The 22,677-nt window shown below is 40.0% G+C and overlaps 1 long non-coding RNA gene across 1 annotated transcript; it reads right to left on the reverse strand.

Moving 5' to 3' along the window:
- Positions 1–11,002: 11,002 nt before the first annotated feature.
- LOC148338199 (uncharacterized) lies at positions 11,003–21,884 on the reverse strand. The gene is made up of 3 exons (XR_015842975.1): positions 21,800–21,884; positions 17,936–18,084; positions 11,003–11,057 (listed from the first exon to the last, which is right to left on the reverse strand). It is a non-coding gene; the product is annotated as an uncharacterized LOC148338199 (long non-coding RNA).
- Positions 21,885–22,677: the final 793 nt, after the last annotated feature.

Below are 22,677 nucleotides of genomic sequence, written 5' to 3' on the forward strand. Positions count from 1 at the left end.
GCTTCAGACTTTCTGTGAGCAAATCTTGTGTGTTGTTGCTTTGTGTTTACCACAGTGGCTAAAAGTAAATTCATGTCTATCGCATTCCTACTTGTAGGAGGGGTACTGGAGAAAGAGAAGAAAAACAAACTTGCCGTTTTAATCATACTTCTCGTTTTTTGAACCAGGACATGAGGCTGACAGATTGCAAGGCTAACGCAGCAGACATGGATAAAAATAATGCTTCTAAACATGGTTGACTGCGCTGACATAAAAATAATGTTTTTTTTTTCAAAGTGAACTCTGAGGATATGGCTTAGTGTTGATCCTCTCTATGACCATCTGCAGCACTTTACTTTACACAGTGAGCTGATTTTCTTTTACATTGCATCCTGTCCTTTGCTGACGGAGGTGAGCTTTCATGTCACATTGGCTTATTACAGCGATGGGAGCATGTACACTACCTATGAATTATGCAATACTCAGGAGGCTTTGACAACAATGCCCGACAATGACAGCTGCATAGAAATTCCTAACGTTTCATTCCCATGGCCCAAATTCAATTTTACAATCTTACCACTGAGGTGATGATGGGGAGATTGGATTTATTTGTCCGCTTTGAAAATTATTAAAGGGGCTTTGTCAATATTGGATATAAATCCAAACAGCATTTCACAGTTGGGAATCTGGAAGACCCATGGTGGTCAACACTGGCAAATCGAGACGAAAATGAAGGAAGAGTAAATATCCCGTGATGACAAGTCAAGGCACTATGATGGCCACAACACTTTATGTTTGGCAAAGCACAAGGAAAATCAGTTGGAATGCTGGCAAAATAATGAACTAGGAATTTTGTTATGGGGAAAAAACATTTTTAACGGATTGTCATTAATGTAAAACCACCAAATATGAAGTATAGTTTAAATCAAAGTTTCCTCTAAAAGCATTCTTTGATCCTGGAATACGATCTAAATGGAGTCATCTTAACAGGAATTTTTCTTAGAAACAATTCTCAAAACTTCTACAGTACCTTTAGTTGTAAGCACTCCAGCAGTGTTGATTTGCAAAGCCCAGTGGTAACTTAAGCAGGGTGTTTTGTTCTGAGATGATGTGCTAAAGATGTGCAGCTAATATGGTACGTGTTTGAATTTGGCTTTGAAGTAAAAGAACTGAGTTAGCTGAGCTAGAATATTTAATCGCATTGATTTTTACAGCCCTACTATTTAGATTTGGATTGCCTGTCTTACTTCTCGTCCCCTTCCCTGCATTTGGGTCCACCTTTTGCCCCCATCATCGCAAGTCCATGTCGGTCTAGAACAGGGGTGTCAAACTCATTTTTGTGGACGGGCCACATCGTAGTTGTGGTTTCCCTCAGAGGGCCGGTATGACTGTGAACCCATATAAATTGATTGGAAAGCCAGTTTTGAAATCAGAAGCTAGTAAGTAATTGTTCAACATTTTTTCAATTTATTTTAAAAGGGGACGATTGGTTACAAATAAATGGCAATATCTCATATCTCAATGTTGTTAAAAGTGAAGAAAATATGCTAGAAACAGGAAGTTGATGCAGATGATTTGCCCTTTGCGGGCCACATAGAATGAGGTTGCGGGCCAGGTCTGGCCCCCGGGCCTGGAGTTTGACACCTGTGGTCCAGAATGTTGCTCATCTTCAACCCCATTGGTTGACGTTAACTGAAAGTACGTATCACTGAAAGTGCGTACATTCGATCACGCAATATTTTAAAGACTACCGCCCACTCTGTAATGCAAAACGTTGATCCTAATAAATTTAAGGCCAAGTGAAAAAGGCCACGCGAAGTGTAAGCAGCCTAAGGGCTTCTCACAGCAGCTGCTGTCAACGGTGACAGCAGTTGTGAGACAGTAGCAGAAAGATAAAAGCAGCACACTGGGAGAGGAGAACTTGTTTGAGAAGAATAACAATCATCATGATGATGACACTATTATAGACAGTCACTGGCGAATTTTTTTCCCCTGGAAGTGACTGTGAAAGGTTGATTGTTCACCACCATGAGAAATGAAACTGAGACATTCATTTGCATTTTTGGTCAGTTTTCCTCTTCAGAAATAAATTGTTTTGGTGTAATGTTTGAGTCTTCATATTGCACGCTGTATTTGACAAGTTGGCCGCTTCTGTATTCTTTGAGGGATATTGGACAGGCACTCAAACATTAATAATCCTCCACCGACCGAAAAACGTGAGATGATTTTGTACAAAGATTTTTCCTGACTAACATTCACACTCATCGTCACAAGTGTCAAGTGAGATATTGCAGAGGCTTGCTGTCATTCCTCATCCCTTGCGTGCATACTCACACTCCTCTTTAAACAAACTATGAATACAAATATACTTAGTTTATTTCTGTATCTTTAGCTCTTTGCGAGTCAACCTCACAGCCTCCCTTCGTCTTCATCTTTTTAGATCGTAAATGACACGGACCACGTCTTCCTCATCGTGACATTGATTGATGTATTCGTGTGGAGCATCCTCCACTGCTGCTGTGAGGAGCAGTTCAGAAGGGTCCAACTATCTACGTCGCTGTCCTCACTTTCGCTTATCGGTCCGCACCTTGTCATTTTAGCCATGACCACCCGATGCTCCCTGAGCTTCCCTGACATTTTCTCACCGCACCTCATCTAACACCATTCCACTAATCAGCTAAAGTGTGCGATTGAATTTCTGAGAGAGAGATGGACAACTGGAAAACATGAACTTGAATTATATTAGCACCAATGGCAATATAATGGAAAATGTATTTTTAATATAGCCTGCCAACAATCACATTCCATTATTTTGCATTTTCATAATATGAGCCTCCCTTCAGAGAACAAGACATGATCTCCGTGTTCTTGTGAAATTTGAAGTCAGACTATTTTCTGATGTATCAAAATTGCCTCTTTTATAGCGGGAGCCCATAAAATTGCAGCACCAGAGCTGTTACTGAAGACCTGCGATATTGTCTCAACCGTGTGCGTTATCACACAGCGACACGGCATCGATGTAATCACACAATTCTGTTTGTGGTCAAGCTAAAATACTTGTTGGAACATGATATTGCATTAAACACAACATGCTTCCTGTCCAGCCTGGCGTTCTAGTATTCGATTACCTACAGAGTCTTTCCTCTGTTGAGATTTGGATTCTACTTCCTAAAATGGAAAATTGCCGGCTTATCTTTGTCACCCCATTCGATGTTGATGTTTTTAATACAGAACAACAAAAAAAAGTAAAATAAAAATGGAAGCTTTTGGTGAAAAAGGGGCTAAGTATCAAATAATTCACCACTGTACGGTTTGCTTGTTTTGTCTTAACATTCTTTTAATATGAGCGTTCATTATTTTTCATTAGCAATTTCTGTATCTTCTGTATCCTCTCTCATTGTTAACTTATTTTTTCCTCCATTCCCTACGTTTCAAAATTTTGGTTACCATAGTTGTATCATGAAAACCACAGATTACAGGCTGGTAGGGACCCGAGGTTTATAAAGTGGGGTTTATATCAGGTCCTCCGCATCCAGCACCTCAATTCAAACTCGGCGATTGAGTGAAAAAAAATGAAAGCCAAGTTTTATTAGAGTAAAAAATGTACTTAAGTTAAATAAAAGTAAATGAATATTATCAAAATTGCCTTAGTTGCATGGCGCTAAAAAGAAGTCAAAATCCAACAAGAACCAAAAGCTAGAGTCTGAACTGGTCTGGTTTCAAATAATTTATAGTCAAAGGCAGAGAAACAAGAGGGACGGAAACACAATGGGCAAAACACGTGCTTGTATCTAAACATTTAGGACAACCCTTTTTCTCAGATGGACTGATTAAAAATTGCGACCTTAGTTGGCATAATTGGCTTCCTGGAAAAGCGAAAACCAACCTGTAGTCTATACATCTTTCACCACACAAATAAAGCAGTCGGTTTCCTCCTCTCTTCAAAAGTTTGGCGGTGGGCTGTCTGACTTTCAGCATATTTGTTCACCTCTCCTTTTGCATTTCCGCTGAATTTGAAGCGAATGAAGGGAACCGCTTCGAATTGGCTGGGAATCAAGTCGACTGTTTTCACTCCTGCAATTGTGCAAACACTCACTTCTAACCTCGGTTGTCTACGATAACACCAAAACAAAGAAAACATCACCCATGCGCACAGTAATACTGCACTTTACTACACTTGTGCTGGGCACAAAAATTGGATCCTAAAAGACTCTCTCACACTTGAAAAATATTAAAGCTCTTAAATTGTAATCTAAAATCGTGACTGGGGAGCGTGTATTAGCATTCAGATAATAATTAAGTGCACCACCCCTTGATTGGATATTCCAAACTCGCATTTATGTTATGCTCTTCAGACATTCCCCACAAGGACTATCATTAAAATTGCATCTTTTCATTTTTATTTGTTCTGATCTCCCACTGATAGCTGCCTTTATCTATAACCCCATCCCCCAAGGGTTTAGAATTTTGGAAAGGACAGCCTGAGTCACAGCATTTTCCAGGCTGAATGGAAGCTGTCTATGTTTTCTTGTGTTACATTGTTATTATTGTCCCAATTGCCAAGCAGATTAATTCTTACACCATAACGAGTGTTTTTAATGGATGCTCATTTATTATGCAACTTTTATATGTGCAGCTTGATCTTTGCATGAATATCTCATCGTTCTCTCGTCGCACACGGCTAGTAAGTTAGCAAGGCGAGGCAAGCTTGTTATTTTTATATATAGTATCACATTTTTAAAAAAACAACTCAATGTATTTCACAAACTGTACTTTCAAAACATTTAAAGGCAAAATGGAACATTGATAGGCAAAAGAACACATTTGAAAGCTAAGTAGTGAAATAAAAAGTAGTTTACTCAAATTGTGAAAACAAAATACAGCGCAACATTTATTATTATTATTTATTAAAGAATGCTCTAAAAGACCTTAATCCTAGGATTTAAAAGCGTATTGTTTTAAACGTTGAAATACGTTGGTCGTGTTGCCTCTGGAGCTGATGCTTTTTTTTTTTTTGATGCGGTTCATTTTTGTCGAATCTGCCGTACGTCCAAATAATAGACGTATCGCCCGTCTATAGAACGAGCATCTCCCTCTCCTCGTCTACGGTGGCAGAAGTTACTTCCATTACATCCACTTCGGTACACGCCAATCACAGAAAAAAAACCGAGGTGCGTTACATCATGATCTACTTTATCAAAAGCTGCTGAGATCCAATAAGGCTAGAACTGATCCCTTTCCTCTGTCAGTGGTCAATCTTATATCATTTCGTACTTCAATAAGAAATGTCTCTGTATTGTGAGGTCGGAAACCTGATTGATAATTATCGAAAAGATCATTTGAGATCAGGAAATTGCTGAGTTGATTAGAAAAATACTCAACAATGTTGTATAAGAAGGAGCGATTTAACATTTTTGTAGTCATAAAACTACCCAATGTAAATGAAACTTTGATATTTCTGTAAGAATGAGATAGTTAATATTGTATGTCTCCTGTTAGCTATCGCATGCTCATCCGCAAAATAATATACCACTTTCACCTTTTAGACACCTCACCGAATTTACCCTTAAGGGTTAAGTAAATGTTCCTATTCCTATCATGTACAATGAAAAAAAAAAGTTCAAAATGTTATGAATAACCAATGCCTCTGTGACTAATTTTCTTATTGAATATTGCGTGATGCACTGCCTCTGTGAAAAGTTAATAAAGGATTTTATTGCACCAACATAAAATTATCATTCGAGCATACAGTTTATTGGTCATTTTCAAGTTTTCAATCAAATTAAATGCATAATGGTGGTTGCTTTATGATTTTTAGACGCTTTTGGAGTCCTGTCTAATGGTCATTTAGAAAAGTAATAAAACGTTATGATGTTAATCCTATCTGAACAACTAAGCACTGTATTTTGCGGAAAACTGGATTATTTTCCAGCAAGATGAATGTCACGTGACTCTCCAAAAAATGGAAAATCCTTCCAAAACAATACAAAGAAATATGGCAGAATTTCTAATGATTTGTTTTGCCCTAGGGCAGCACGGTGAGGTGCAGGGTTCGATTCCGGCTCCAGCCTTCCTGTGTGGAGTTTGCATGCTCGCCCCGTTCCTGCCTGGTCTTTCTCCAGGAACTCCAGTTTCCTCCCACATTCCAAAGACATGCATGGTAAGTTAATCGAACACTCAAAATTGTCCCTAGGGTATTGCCGGGCTGACTGATTTGATCATTTTATTTGCGATGTGCGAATAATAAGCAGCTAATTATGAATTCAAAATCAATGAGTTACATCACTCCGACAATAAAGTGACATTTTACACAACAATAACAATGAATTTAACTATTGTTTTCGTACATTGTGTTACAAGCCTTGCGTCATGTTTCACACTAGAAGTGCCCATTTGACCCGACAGATGCACTAGACTAAGAATATGAATGCTAATACTGAACGATGAGCAAACAATGACAAGGATGATTATGGAAGCATGAATAACAACTTCACACCACCATTGTGTTCATGACTGATCACCGCCTCCTGAGAAACAAGAATCAAGAACAAAACAAATCTCACCACACACACTCTGAGCTGACTGTCAAACACCTTTGCGCGTGTTTTGCTCTTATTAGCCTGTCATTGAGGCAGCGTCAAATGTCAGACTTGCCTCATGTACCTTTAAAGTTGCCCTGCGTGTAGCTGCGGCTCAAACCAGGCTTATATCAAATTGAAAACGATTTCAAAGAAAACATGCACTGATTATATAACCTTAAAAGGAGAGTTGCTTTTGAACCTTTTGATTGATATCGATTGAATCTCAGGTGGTGAATAAGAATGTCGCTCAGCACAAGATGAGGCTGAACTGTTAACAAAAGTGAAACAAAAATACAGCGCACTGTATTTCGTGAGTGGAATGGCGCAAATCAGTCCACTTACATTGAGTCGATTTGATGAATTTGACATCGAAAGCTGACTACGAGCCAAAAGATCCACATTTCACTTTTTTTCCCGCTAGGTACTAATATCTGGATACAGAAGATATTAGATTTTGTTTGAGCTCACCGAATTTTGATGTGAGCAGGCGCATGACTGACAGGTGTGTATTCAAACATGAAGTAACACTGAATATCTTCACTCAGTTTCAGATGTGAGTTTTTGTCTGCGCAGACTACATTTAGACTACCGTTGTTTGAGGTGTTACTCACATAAAAGCCTGGGAGCTTTCTAAGGGAGAAAAACAAGCAAAGTAAAACTAAGAAGATGGAAAAATCTGAGCCATTGCAATAATTTGTCTTTTTCAAAGTTCCTTGAGCCAGCAAAGAAGTTCAAAAGGAAAAACAGGAAGGAGTCTTATCTAGCCTGTTCAGAATTTAATAAATCTCCTTTTCTTTGATTGGTCCATCTTGGAAGGGCTGATCACCATTTGTGCCACAGAACTGACCATATTTGTGTAAGCTCTCTTCCATAATGTCAAGAGTATGATCTATGTGTGAGTCATTATTTTTTTTTACCTGTCCTGATCAAGGCTTCCTCAGTGACTCTCTTTGTCTTTTTTTCTTCTTTAATGTTGTCCCACTGTTTACTTGATTACATTGGAATCAATGATTCTGAAAAGCTATATTTTAAAAACAAATTTATGAATTCAAACATTTATAATAATGACAAAAGACTAGCACTAATTTAATAAAAAAACATTTATATTCATTGCATGTCACTCTCGGCTGGAAACATGCTTTATTGTTCATGGGGAATGACAAGACATTTTTAATTGATGAGCTTTGCCACTTGATTCTGAAATACATGGATGGCTTCCTTTTGACGGCATAGTAGATCACAGCAGAAAGCATAGAATCAAAAATAAATGAATAAATCATGCAATATTCCAGCGCGACTAAAAATTTCAAATGATGAAGTTCTGAAGAAAGTTCTGTCTTGGTGAATGTGCCACCTATCTACAAAGGTTTCTGCAAATCACTAGTGTCGTTTTTGCATAATCCTGCACACCAACCAACAGCAACCAAAGTCATTATTCCTGCCTTTGAAATAGTCACTCAAAAAGCAAAAGTGAAAGTATTCACCCTGTAATATCCTAAAAAATAATATGGGCTCAAGGTTTGCACTTTGACCGCTCTTTCAATGTAACATGAAAATCACTTGGGTGACTTGCACAGTAACAAAACGATACAACTTAACCTATCAAAGTTGCCATCTGAAAACAACGTCTGAGAAACTAAATAAAAACAGAATCAAAACAAATATTAGTTGTCCTCGGGGAAGAAATTTCCCTTCTGCCTCTACTCTGCTAATTTTACAATTTTTCCATGACTACATGCATTATCTTTGTGCTGCAGAGCACACAACCTCAAAAGCACCATCTGCTGCGCTAAGGTCACCCTGCAAAAGTGACAGGTGGTTGAGCATCATCCCGTAGCCGGCACTTAGAGGCTTGGTGTCAACACAGGTGACTAAAAAACTAAGAAGCAGAGAGCAACCCAGGATCCAAACCCGCTCATCTCCAAACCTGAGACTAAATACAATATGGATCGGTGGGAAAAAGAAAAAAAACAAGTGGCATTTGAAATGAGCTTCGTTTTTGTCAGCCCGCTTCCACCACTCTGATCCACCCCTCCGTAAGCCTGCCTCTATCAAATGAATCTTTTATGCTGGTGATTCATGCAAATCCTTCCTTTTATACCCTGCATTTACACTTAAGGCGCAGCCCAGCAGCGCAATACATTGCACATTTCTGACACTGTTTGTATCTTTACATGAATACGTAACATCGTCATCGCTTCTCGACAGGAAATATCCCCGTCCTCAAATTCGCCACATCTAATTCTCCTTTGCCTTATCTTAAAGTTCTTTATTTTTACCCTGCGCTGTAAGATCTTGCATTGGAGGGTGACAAAAAAGAAGCAACGACATTTTCCGTGTGTGACACCATTTCCTCACATGCATCAACGGCCACAATTTTGTCCATATGCACATTTAGCATAGTTCATTTAGTGCACATGAGGCATTCATATGCATTCATGGCCAAACAAGCTGCTGGAGGCACAAGGACTAAAGCAATTAAGTGCCTGGCAGTGCCACTGCTTGTTGGAATCCAAAGCAGGTAGCCCCCTCATGCATTACACATTGCACACAATCAGGCCAAGGTGCAACGGGAACCTGCCAATTAGAAAAGAGTCACTGGATTCTAACTCTAACCTATCATGATAGGTGGGTGGTGGTGGTGGAGCGGGCGCTTGGCGGGGAGGACAAGAAGAGGAGACAATATTCCCAAAGGTGTGAACACAATACCAGTTATTCACTGAGACAAGGACACATGTACGCAAAAGCCAGATAGTCACTTGTAGCATTCCATACTCTGGAAATGATTCTAGCCAGGATTGTCATAGCAACCCATCAACCCATGCACCTTTTTGTCAGCATTCTTGGATTATTAGCATTGAGAAGGCGCTGCGTTAATTCCAATGACGGATGATGCTAATGCAGCACATGCACACCTTGATAAATTAATCAGTACAGGCAGTATTCAATGGCTGGAATTGTGCTCGGGAAACCCCCCTGTGGGAATATAATGTAGGAATGGAATGGGAAATACAAAGTGCCTTACAGTATATCCATGGTATGGGCACCATACACAATGAATATATATATATAAAACAATGATGGAATATATACATACATGTTTTTTTTTTTTTACTTTTTTTTGTTGTTGTTCTGGTTCCAATTGTGAAAAAACAAAGTTGCCTTTAGATATGCGTTTAATTTGTTCTGTCACGTGATGCTTATGTTTACAAAAGGGTTTCTCAACTTTCCCCATCAAAAGGAATGCAAATGACATTTATCTGTTCTTTTCAAAGGAGAGTCAGCCACATTGCCAGCCATTTAAAGGAATTATCCAGTCGTGATGGCCCATTTTGCTAACAAGCTCAGTTTGTATTTTTTTTTTATCAGGAAACTGAAATCAGTAATCATTTTCTTTTTTAGAAATAAGTGATGACTGGAAAAACGCATACTTTTTATGAGGAATATGGCCACGCCCCCTCCACTCTCTCTATGTCTCGGTAGGGGTCAGTTGGGGAGTCGGCCGCCTAGTTGGAACCTTTGTGCTCAGAATTTTTCAAAATTTGTCTTTTCATGCATCCATTTCTGCAATGCATATTCTCACTATGGTCGTGCACAGGCGTGCTGGATGTTTTCAAAGTCCAAGTTTTCACCGAGGGACAACAACCGGCGTGGTCATGAAGCTTGCTATTTGACATTGACGCTCCTGAAGCGGCCCCGGCAAAAAGCACATCCCGCTCAGCGATGCGGACAGTTCAAGAAGACCACCTCAGGTGTTCGATGAGGTCGTTATCTGAAATCGACTTTCATAAAAAGCTCTCTTCTTTCACCAAAAGAAAAGTTTCTAGCATTTTCTGATTCTTTCACAGCATGTGTTTTTTTGGGCAAAAACAATTGTTTCTGACCTCGCACCTCCAAAAACAAGATAAAAAAATATGGCTAGCAGAACCGTGACTGCAAATCCCTGCAAAAAAATTGCAATTTGTACTTTTCACAGTACCCAGATTTTTTAAAAAAAGTGTCCTCCTGTGGCATCTGGATCACACTTCTTTTTCTAAATTGATTGCATTTGCTGTCCAAGCGTCACCGCCAAAGAACTGCCAACAAAAAGGAGAGTGTGAGCTAAAAAAAGTAACATGCTTTGACTTCAAAGGACACAAATCCCTCCGTCCATCTGTCTGTCTGTGTTTGTATGATGCGGCACGTCTGCCGGCTGTCGTCATTCATATTTACGGGCGATAGACTTGAAAACCCCAACTTGTTGTGGGCATCTCTTTTTGATTGACGTTGTTTGAAGGTGCAAATAATGAAGACCACACTGCATAAACTTAGTTATGGATGGAGTTTTTTGCCACTAGAGAGCATTAGAAACAAGTGTGTGTAGCGAACAGGTACATAGGGGTGGAGATATCACTTTTCAACTAAACACACATTACCGCACGTCTGTTCTCCCCTCTCCTTCTCTCTTGATCTCTCATTGGCTCTTTTTCTTCTTCGACGGTACGTAGGGCAGATGCACTGAAAAGACATTATAGATACAATGGGTAAACGGGCAGTTTTTTGAATAAAGTAAGATGACATCCATCACTTATTAGTGGAGTGCAGCATCGGTCTGCCTGCGCCTAGATCAAGCCCACCAACATTACGCGACACAACCCGCGCCACAACCTCGACCTGGTTTCACCCGGTCAAAAGTCTCATCTACTTTCTGTCACTAAACTGTCAGGAGCGTCACGGGCGTGTAATAGAAAACGCCCTCGGTCCGCTGGAACGCCAAGCGAGGCACAGTGCAATCTGCCAAATTCCCTAAAATGGTAAACGCGCTAGTTTTTACCCCGAGCGAACATATGGCTGTCTACGAAAATAGGGCCTTTTGTCTTTGCTGTGTGTATGTGCGTGTTTGCGTGTGTGACCTGCAAGAAAACGTGTGTAGTGTGTACAGTATATTTCCTTCCTGTTAGTAATTTACTGCATCATTTGGGATGTGTATTTTTGTGTGTAGTAATTGTGTGTGATTAAAGGGGCTGGTCATGAAAATGAACAAAACCAGACAAACTCCTCCATGGCCATTATCACGACAGAAAACAAAAGTAACAAAGAGAAGAAAAAGAAGAATAAGGAGTGGAAGGATTAAAAGGAACCACAGGAAAAAAAAATATATATATATTCAACGAGTTAGGAAGAAGCTGGCATTTGTTACTTTCTGGCAGGATCCACTGTGAAAATGTTTTTGCCAATATTCATGTTCCTGACATGGGCAACACCTGCTCTTCTATCACAAGGCTTTGTTATTTTAACTTTTCAAACGATGAAAGTGTCGAAATGGCAAGGTGACGTCAGTAAAAACATGGTGCAATACTTTCTGATGCCTTTAAGCAAACGATACATCATAAAAGTTAAACATTCCCGACTTAAAGGGGAATTAAAGTAAAAAATTTTCCTTTGTTGTATGTGACCCCTCTAGTCTAAACACTGCATTCTGATTAACATTTCCTCTGTGGAATGATTTAAGCAGCAAAATCCATTTCGTTTTGATCAGACTGTTTTTATCCATCTCTGGGTGCAGCCATTTTACCACTTGCTGTCAACTGAAAATGACATCACAATGCCTAAGGGCTTAGGTAACGACCAATCACAACTCACCTGTTTTCGGGGTTTGATCATGTGATGTTCGCAAAACAAGATGGATAAAAACAAGTGTATGTTGCCACTTAATTATTATTCCACAAATCTAACATTAATCCGATGGCCTTGTTTCGACTTGTGAACCAGCATTGGACATCTTATTATAAAGAAAATGTTTGGGTTGACTTCCCCTTTAAGAGCTCATACTGCTGGAAATACAGAGTGATTTATTGGCTTTTTTTAATGGCCACATTGGAACCCTACATACTCAAAAGCGCCTATTGTGCAAGAAAGTGAGGATGGAGATATTTTATAATGTCACAGTTCACCTAATTTGTAACATTCTCGCAGTAAAAATGGGTTCTTTTGATAGCGATAAATATAGTGAACAAAAATATAAACACAATGCTCATGTTTTTGCTCACATATTTCAAGAACTGAACACAAGCATCAACAATGTTTCTATGTACAAAAAAAGACCTATTTGTTTTGAATATTCTTCACAAATCTGTCCAAAATTGTTTTTGAGAGCACTAATCCTTTGAGATATAATCCATCCACTTCACGGGTGTAGCATATCGAGATGCTGATCACGCTTTAGGCTTCCCACAATGACAGGCGACTCTAAAATGTGCAATTTTACTGAACATTGGGGGGATGTGTGGAGGTTGTCAGGAAACCAGTCGATATCTGATATGACCACCATTTACAGCGCTGCATATTTCTTTTGCATAGAGCTGATTATTCGTGTCATTCATCTGAGCTGATTTTCCTCACTTGGGTCGCGGGCATGCTGGTGCCTCTTGCCGCCGTCTTCAGGCAGAAAACTTATCTTCAATAAAATCAATCAATCTATTAATCAATCAATCCATTTTTCTGTCCACCCCAGCTCAAAAAAAAAAAGACGCCAACGGCAGAGGTTTCATAAATCAATCATTATTTAAAGCTGATTAGCTGGCTAATTTCTTATTCACAACCACTTACTGTAATATCCGGACTATGTGATTAAAAGCCACAATAGCTAAATTTAACCATAAAAATGGATTTGTACATACACAAGGAATAGCCCTGGGTCTCCACATTATTAAATTGTGTATTATCTATATAAAAAACACCAGGAGACACTTTTTATCCCCCAAACAACAACAAACTCAGCTATAGTTACAGAGCGCACCAGAACCTTTCTCAGACTCTTGTTGTCACATGAGGCAAATTCACAGATAAGCTCAGACCGGGGTCGCACTGTAGAGATGGCTGTATTAATTGCACTTCATCCAAATTTAATGCAACTAAAGATATTTAATTTGGCTCTCAATTGCTTCTTCACAAGATTTCTATTCAGAATTCAGAACAAAATAAAATGAACAAAATGAATATTATAGATGAAAAAAATGTATTGTCAATGAAAAATACATTTTAACAGTCTCAGAAGTCTCTTATTGGGGTTTGCTAAGTGCAGATTTTGATGATTTGCTGGTTTGATGGTGATTTGTCGTCCATGTGCTTCCCTCCGACACAACACTTGTTGCGTGCCACGCTGACCGAGCAGCACATGGCTTTAATCAAAGCACTTAGAAAGCGAACCGATGTGTTGAGACTTCCGAATCGTAACACACTCTTGCTAAGGAACAAACCAGAAGTTCTCCTTTCTTCCTTCATAACACATTCATGCAGGGTTATTTAAGGATCACATTATAGGTAATTTTGTAATGGTAAAAAATGAGTCCAATTAAGTATAATTAAGATGATTATTATAATTGGCATTCTGTATCCGAGGTGATTCTTATATGGAGATGGAGGCCCTAAAAACTGTCAAAACAACAATACATATTTCTAATCAGTCACTCAACTGGCTGAGAGAAACAACTTTTTTCTTGTTGCCTCTACTTTCACATTCAAACTGTTTATGCGAATGACTTCATGTGAGTGGCACAGATAAAGAGTCATAATCTAATTGAATTGGACTGGTCTCCAATTATTTATATTCACTACATTGCTGAAAACAATCCTCCATTGTACCTCCGGATAACACCACCCACATACATTTAAATAGCAAGGAAAGTCACAAATATGCACCTTTCTGCAAGTCTCAATTTAAATTCACGACACTTTCTAGCTCGTTAACAAGAGTCAGAGAGAGGTGACCTGGGAGGACTTGTAATCACCTTTTTGTCCTCCTTTAGTCTTTAAAAGAGTTACATTGGGAGCTGACACACCTCCTCCAATGGTCACTGATAACCAACTGAGTGTCCATACAAGGGCATATGAACACTTTACTGTTCTATTCTAATTTTAATTCTATTGAGTCATGATCTTGTGTCGCTATGAACAGGCATGTTCACCCATCTTTGGATGCTGTTTCTGGAAGGCTCTAATCAAAATGCATCGTCATAATTCCATTAGGCCTGATCTAGTGCTAGTGACTGGAGCCGTAATGCAAACACGCATGATCAAATGTGCAGTGTAAACTCAAAGTAACAATGAAAATGCTGAATGAGAATAACAACAACGTGTATTAAAGTGACGCTTCATTGACGTTAACAATGCCTCTTATATAATAGGTTTGCAAGTAAAAAATGCCCCCACCTAAAAGACTCTGTAGTGATTTAAGGTCTTTTTTTTTTGTGATTAGATTTCCAACAAATTGGAACGCCCCCTTTAGGAGCTCGGCTTGTTAGATTTTTTTTCCGGTTTCAGCGTCTACGTCACAGCAAACAAGGTAAGATTCATCGAATTGTCAGTTCTGTTGTCTAAAAAACTAAATATAAAAATATTATAATAATTTTGCGCAAGAGCCCAGGCCAGGAGCTCTGTCAGTAGGAGGTTTGCGCAACTGTGGGAGTGGTTATAGCTGACTTCAATCGTGTGAATGGAAGAGGCTAAAGTGGGAACTATAATAAATTCACAGCACATTATAAAACAAAATGTGATAAAAAGTATAGAAATAAAAATAATGATTGCATTTCAATTCACTCACAAATGTACTGTGTGAAATTGAGACCTGTTTAGGCGAAAACAATGCTTTTATTCGGTTGTATGAATGGCAACAGGTGGCTACACAGGCTAATTGCACCGCCTGTCTACTTGAAGGAGAACATTTCATTTTTCTGCCTGTCGCTATATGTCACTGGAATAGATAAACAAAGAGACATCGTTTGTAGTACGTAATGATTTACGGACAAATTATGTGGAATTAGTCACAGCCACTGTGCTATTTGAACATTTGAATGTGCACTTCGTGGATGTTTAATGGAGGCATCTGAAATTACGGTTCTTGAGGACCACGTTTCATCTCTCCCTACTGCAACACACCTGATTCAAATGATTAGGATTGTTATGAGGCTCCTGCAGAGCTCACTGATGAGCAGATCATGTCATGATCTGTTTTAGTGGATTTTGGTTTTGAATTTAGTTTAATTTTTTCCTTGAGTTCCTTTGTCTGTCTAGTTAGTTTAATGGGTGCACCTGTGCTTGTCATCCAGGCCCCTAAGCCTCCAACACTTTGTGTCTTCTCCAGGTGTTCCTTGTTGTCTCATCAATTTCTCTGGATTTAGTTGCCTCACTCCTATTCACGTTATTGCTCTTTGTCCAAGTCAGGTTAAGTTGCTGTTTGTTTGTCTCCAGTCCAAGTTCTTGCCCTGAATTTCTGTTAATTTAGTATTTTTGATAAGCCTGGTGCCTTGTTTGCCTTTTTGTTTTGTTCTGTTGGAAATGAAAAGCCTTTTGTTTTGAATGGATCCTTGCTTCCCTGCATTTTGGTCCACCTGTATGTCGTACCTTGACAGATCATTTGAATCAGGTGTGATGGCAGCAGGCAGAGATGGTAAACGTGCAGGAAAGCGGCCCAGAGGACCGGTGTTTGAGACCTCTGTGAAAAATATGTAACTGACTAGTGCTGGGAGGAGTATGCAAATCGCTGTCGAGAGTCCGGTTAGAACTCCAATAATGAGGATATGGTCTTGTGTTTCTCGTCTTTTAATAAAGTTGCAGTCAAAGTACACATTTCTTGATGCTTCAAACGCTCTATTCGTGTGGTTTTGTCTCACGCACAACTCAAAGCAGGATAAATGTGGACTACAACTCAAACTTAGCTCGATAGACAAACTAACGCGATTCTCGCCACTTCCTCCTTCCTATATACGCCCACGCACGCCCACGCTACGTGAGTTGGAGCACTAAACTCCGCCCTCTTAAAGGAGCCGGTGTCACAGTCTCTGAGCAGCCTTTTCTACACTCTGTTTTAATATACCGTACTCTTTGGGGCTGTTTTCTCAGGGTATTGTGGCCTCCTGCCGCATTTCAAAAAGAAATGTTAGGCTGATTAAAGATTTAAAAATTGTGAATACGAGTGTCTTGCTATCTACCTATCTGCAAAATTATATCTCTGAAAGTAGTAAGATATTCCTTGTATCGTCTGTCATTTTTGCTTTAATATCCTGTCAGATCCCAAAATGGTTTTGGTTGCATGAGTGGTGACTGGCATGTGTGATGAAGCTCAAGCAGCTTGAGCACTTCTTCTCCACACTCTTGCCTGACAGTAGACACCAGGTGTGTCAGGTGAGCAACGAGGCCGCCACCAGTCTCCAGTGACAATATAATCAGAACCGACAGGCAGCTGAAACAATAGTTGATTGTGGCCTCAGCACAGGCTTTGCAATAATTCAGTGTTGACTCAGGTCAGCCGTCTGTGTGATTAACAACTCTGAATGATTGTGTTAATCTTCTCTTCATGCCCCAGACACTTTTGAATGAGAAATGTAATGAGAGTTTTTGGTTTGAGGGTGTAAGTACATTATGAAGGATTAATAATTGATAGTTATTACTATGACAAACATTTGGTGTGCAATTTGTCATGTGCTATAGTGATTCATGCCATCCATCCATTTTCCACACCAATTGGCCCCATTCAGGTGCTGGGTAAACTGGAGTAAATCCAAGCTGACTTCTAAATTGAGAGTTACACCGTGGACTGGTCGACAGCCAATTGCGATGCACATACAAACAACCATTCACATTCACACCAATGAGCAATATAGAGTCTTCAATTAATCCACAAGAGTTTTTTTAGAATATGGCAGCAAGAAAGGCACCCCATGAAAGCACCAAGAGAACATGCTAAATCCCGATTTGAACCCTGAACATTGGAACTTAATGTCTGTGGAGCGATGTATTGCAAACAGGTGGCTCTGTTAGCAGCTAACAAGCTAAGGGCTAGCTTGAAAGGCTTCGATGACGTACAGCAAGGCGCGTTTATCCGGACATAAATGTTTTCATTGTTTTATACTATTGGTAGTAGAAGTAGTAATGATTGGCATACTGTTTCAACCAAAAGCAGCATACTTCTGCTGTCACGAGACAATGATCCAGCCAACATTCTTCCCCCATCCGGACACAAAGTAATTATAAGCCTCAACGTAATAAATTTATTAGAGTAAAAGTTACTCTAGACTATATTTGGTCCCAGTAAAAAAAAATATATATATATATATATATATATATATATATATATATACTCTATTTACTTTTTACATTATAATGTATGCTATGACATTTATTGTTTAGATATAAGTAGACTCATGACCAATAACGCTAACAGTGGATAAAAATCGGAGAATATGTGCGTACTGCACATATCTGTTTGATTCCTTAGTGTATAGCTGAAAACAAGCAGTAGCTAACAACGGTTGCACTAATTGGTCAGAATGGCTGCAGCAAATGAGCTTTCATCTTTTTCTTCTGTGTCTCTTGCCTCCACAACCCGCCACACTTACCTACTTTTCGCTTTCTTCACCGGTGCTCATGTACTCTCACTCCACTCAACCATGATCAGGCCATCACCCCTACTCTTCAAACACTGTCCTCTGTGCCCATGTTGTTCTTCTTGGCGGTGATTCGGAAACGCCCGGCTTGACCTCGAACACTAAGGGGAAAGCATGCAAAGGTCTTTCTGTCTTCGTCATAAACACCCTTATAAAGTTTTCACCTGCGACTGCTTCTCATTGGACATAAAAAAACTCTAAATGGGTATTCTGTGTGGGGGGTTATGCATTAGTCATAGAGACCTGTGCCCTGTCACATTTCACAACGCACCGTGAGTTCTAATGGAGAGGAGAGGTGACTGTCAGCAGTGGGCGGGTAGTGGCAGAGGTTTATGGCTGATGAGCTTGCGTGATGTCACTTCAACACAGACGAGCTGCTGCCTACAGTCTGCCTTAATACTGAAAGGAAACTCTGAAATTGCTTTTTTAACGCGCTCAAGCAAAAGCAGAAAGAGCTTGGAAGCATTTCATTTCGAGCCAAATCCTACTATCCTGTTGTTCATCAATAAGCATGCTTCTCCAAATCTGAAACATTTTTTTTGTTGTTTTTTTACGATTAAAGAAAGCATTTTTAAAAATCTGGAGCTAGTCATCCAAGCGCATTGAGTCTACAATGGTAACAATCATTCTCAAAGCTGTAGACACATATTCTAGGTTTACATTAGGATTGATAAATGACATTTCATCTGCTAAATTAATCTATTTGGACATACTGGTACTCCTCTCACAACATGCAAAATGAGCTGCTTGGCAAATAAGACCATTTGGCAAGGCCTTTATCTCTATAAACAGCACTTAACTTCTGTTTACGTTTGGATGACAGTTACGAATGTTGTGCCTGCACTTAATAAATGCTTGATGATCGAGGAAGTTTGACCTCTATTTGTTTCCTGTGGGAAAAATGAATGAACCTGACCAGCATTGCAGAACAGTTTTTCCCCTGAATCCAAAAAGGTCCCATTATATAGGAAATGGCTCTTCTCAATTTCAGATGAACTAGTTTTGCAAAGGTGAAAACCAAGGTGACATTAATCTAAACATACTGCCTAAACCTGAGTGTCCTTGTTAATGTTTACAAGGATGCCGACCCCATTTACTCCATATTGCTTGGAGGAAAAGAAAAAAAAAAACGCCTGCACACATGACAGAGTTACTCAATGAAGAAAAAAAATCCACATTTCCCCTAAATCCTGTAATGGTCTGAAGCTTAAATGATTAAATACACATTAGGCTGCTCTGACTCACTACCTTGTCAAACAGGCTCCCGGAGTCACTGTGAAAACTCTGAGGGCTAAGCGAGGGCAAAACTTAGCTCCCTGCGAGGTGGTGGGCAGAGGGAAGAAACAAAGAGGAAGATGAAGAGCAGCGTCATCTAGGAGAGGCCGATGGGGACCTTTGGAGATTTTTGGCAACACAGCGGAGGGTCAACACCGGCTGATCTGTTGACACTAGAACTCGCAGGATTGCCTGACTTCTGGATATTAAACCTTTTAGATGAAGAATGTCGTCACATTAAAAACACTGGAGACCTATTCAGATTCTGGCCCAAGGCAGACAAAGCACCGTGTGAAAATTAGGAGAAGGCCAAGAGCCTTTAATACTTTGGCCACTCCTGTTTTAATGGCCAACCTGGGGCAGAACTCTATAGGATGCTTTAGGGTGCTTTTTGTTGTTGTTGCTTTCACCGGTGCCAGTGAGGGCAAAGCTTGAATAGAATAGAATAGAATGAAATAAATACACACTCGCACACTGCTTCTTTGCCGATCACAGAGAGATCACGGTGAGGACGTGCGCGGCATAAACGCACCAGTCGGGATATTTACAGAGACTGAAGTGGGAACATGAATATTTTTTTTTAGGATAAGGACAACCGTTGTGGTCGTGATGCTTGCTATCTGACATTGCCGCTGCGCGATGCGGACCGTTCCAGAAGAACACCTCCGGTATTCAAAGAGGTCTTTACCTGAAACCGACGTCCACTCACTCTCATGGCGAAGCCGGCGGCTGCAAGCGGTGTCAGACATGAAAGTACGCCACTACTTGAGCAGCAACAGCCATCCATGACATGAAGCCGCAGGCTGGACAGTAAAGAGGGAATTTTGTTGTGCCAACAGCTTGTCGCGTGTCGCTATTAGCCATGCCGTTATCCTACTGTTAGTTGGGGAGGGGGATAATCATCGTTGCCAGTCTGTTGGCTGCCAGCAGCTTTCTGCCTCCTGAGAGTTGACACGACTTTGGCGTAGCTAAGTGACCGAAATATAACCAGTTGGGGTTCGTGTGCACATTCTTGCTCTTGTCCGCTTCAGCCTGTGTAAGGGGAGAAGCGATTGGTACGGTATTTTTGATTTTGTGGAGGTGATCACACGTTTGTGGTCAATAAATCCAAACTATTGCGCAGAACGCTTTTGTACTTTGACAGGTTGAAGTGGAAAGAGTAGTAATATACATCTGCATTTTGGAGGCTGTTTTACACAACAGAACTGACAAGGCGAGCAATATTACGTTTGCTCCTCTGCTGTGACATAGACCGCTGAAACAAACAAAAAAACAAATAAGCCGAGCTCTAAAAGGGGGCGTGCCAATTTGTCATAAATCTCAAAAAAAGCCCTTAAATCACTTCAGAGTCTTTTAGGGGGGGTGGATTTTAGATCTAATATAATGTTTACATGCAAAAAAAAAAAGCACTAATGTTTAGCTCAGGCAAGCTTCCCTTTAAGCTGTTGATTTTTTTTCTTAAATGACATTAATTATATTCCTGTTGGGAGAAAACAAAATGTATTTTTTTTTTGCATTTTGTAACCTAACTGTACCCAATGTAAACCAAACTGTGAATTTAAAACCACGGTGATTTCTGGCATACTAGTGACATTTACTCTATGTAAATGGGCAACTTCTTCATTTCTGCGACATTTAAAAGGTACACGTTAGTTGACTTCATGTTTATGAAGGGTTCCTTAGGGATAAATCTCCCTGGAGTCGAAAAGTTTAAAGTGTTTGTGCTGGAAGAAAATAAAAACAGGTTGACACTAAAGAGCACATGTAGATGTAAATGAATGCGTTGATCAGCCTCCTGGAGCAGGAAGAAGATGTGCACTATGAATTAGATGAGGACAAAACAGCAGCCCACGTTGGTTCCTGCTCTTAAATCACATACACCGCCAGGCACCAACGAGCCTCTCCACCAATAAACACCCAGTCAGATTCAATAAGGGAACATCAGCAGCCTTTTAATGTCGTCCCTTATAAGCTGTTTCCTGCAGCTGCGGCAAGCCAGTCACTCCTTACTCTCTCCACCCGCTACAGAGCTCAACTCCATTCAGAGGCTGGCGGTTGAAAAAGAAGAGCCGTTTGTGCCCCTTTTCATGTCTGCCACTTCACTGTATTTTGGGGACTCCAGCCGAGGAGGAGGCGCGAACGTGTCTCTCAAAAGCAAAGAGGATGCAAGTGATTTGACTCATTCCAGCAGCCGGAATTACTGTAATTACATTCAGCGGCATCATTATCGCCCTATGTGGCATCCTGGTGGAGGCTGCATACAGGCACTGACAGCGTACACTGAGACTGTACCACATGTCTACTGCAGTCACTTTTAGGTGGGCGATATCATCCAAGCTACCTGCACAGTGCTTATCTATGGCTGTCACTCATAAGTTTCTTGTAAAAATTCATTATCCTGCAGGTACCTCAAGAGACGGATTACTTGCAGACATACCCTCAAGTCTGCACTGCTTTTGTTTTAAAGAACAAAAAATGGTGGAAGGGAACTTTGTTACTGGTACAAATGACTCTTTCTGTATGCAGAATGAGATTGCTCACCTTTTGTAGAGTGTAGCTCAGCGGTGTCAAACGGATTTTCATCACTTCATCGTTGTTATAACTTTCCCTCGGATAGCCGTAATGACTGTAAAAATCATATACAGTGATACCTCGACTTAATGAGTGACCCGATTAGCAATGTATGCAGCCGGTTTAAAGATTCTTTTTCTTAAATCGAACACAGTACATTTTTTTTTTACTTTTTAAGTACAGTACATTTTTCATTAGGTCAGATGTAATTTAACATTTAAGTACAGCACAATAGATTTGAATTCAATCTTCACACTTATATGGTTATTCAAGTGCAATTTTTTAATTTAACTTTAAGGCACATGGCTCAGTGGTAGAGCGGTTATCTCTAACTCAGAGGTTGGGATTTCGATCCCTGGCCAGTGCGACCATGTCCAAGTGTCCTTGAGCAAGATACTGAAGCCAACAGTTGCTTCTGATGCCGCATCATCAGTAGGTAGATGAGGTAATAGTGTGAAGTGCTCTGAGAGCCAAAAGTAGAAAAGCAGTATACAAGTACCATACTAAGTGAATCATTATTTAAGAACAGGAGCTGCCTTAATATTCAAACTCTGCGTAATGGCACAATGGCTTCCAATAAATGTAGGTTTATTTGGAGTAATACATTTGCCTCATTTTTGGGAGACACTTGGGCCTACTACACTTCTATAATATTGGTCATGATTGTGGCACTTGGAGAGCCAAGAATTTTGGGAAGGTTTTGTTATTATATATAACTTGAGAGCCAACTACTGCACTAATTGGTGACACCGAAGCTCAGAAGCAACATATAGTAAACAATTCTTCCAAAAGGACGCCTCAAGCTTTGAATTAAAATAAATATAAAACTATGAGAATTACACAGGGTG

Source organism: Idiotropiscis lumnitzeri, chromosome 4 (genome assembly GCF_059441095.1).
Source record: "Idiotropiscis lumnitzeri isolate Australia: NSW breed Sydney's pygmy pipehorse chromosome 4, RoL_Ilum_1.0, whole genome shotgun sequence".
Taxonomy (NCBI): Eukaryota; Metazoa; Chordata; class Actinopteri; order Syngnathiformes; family Syngnathidae; genus Idiotropiscis; species Idiotropiscis lumnitzeri.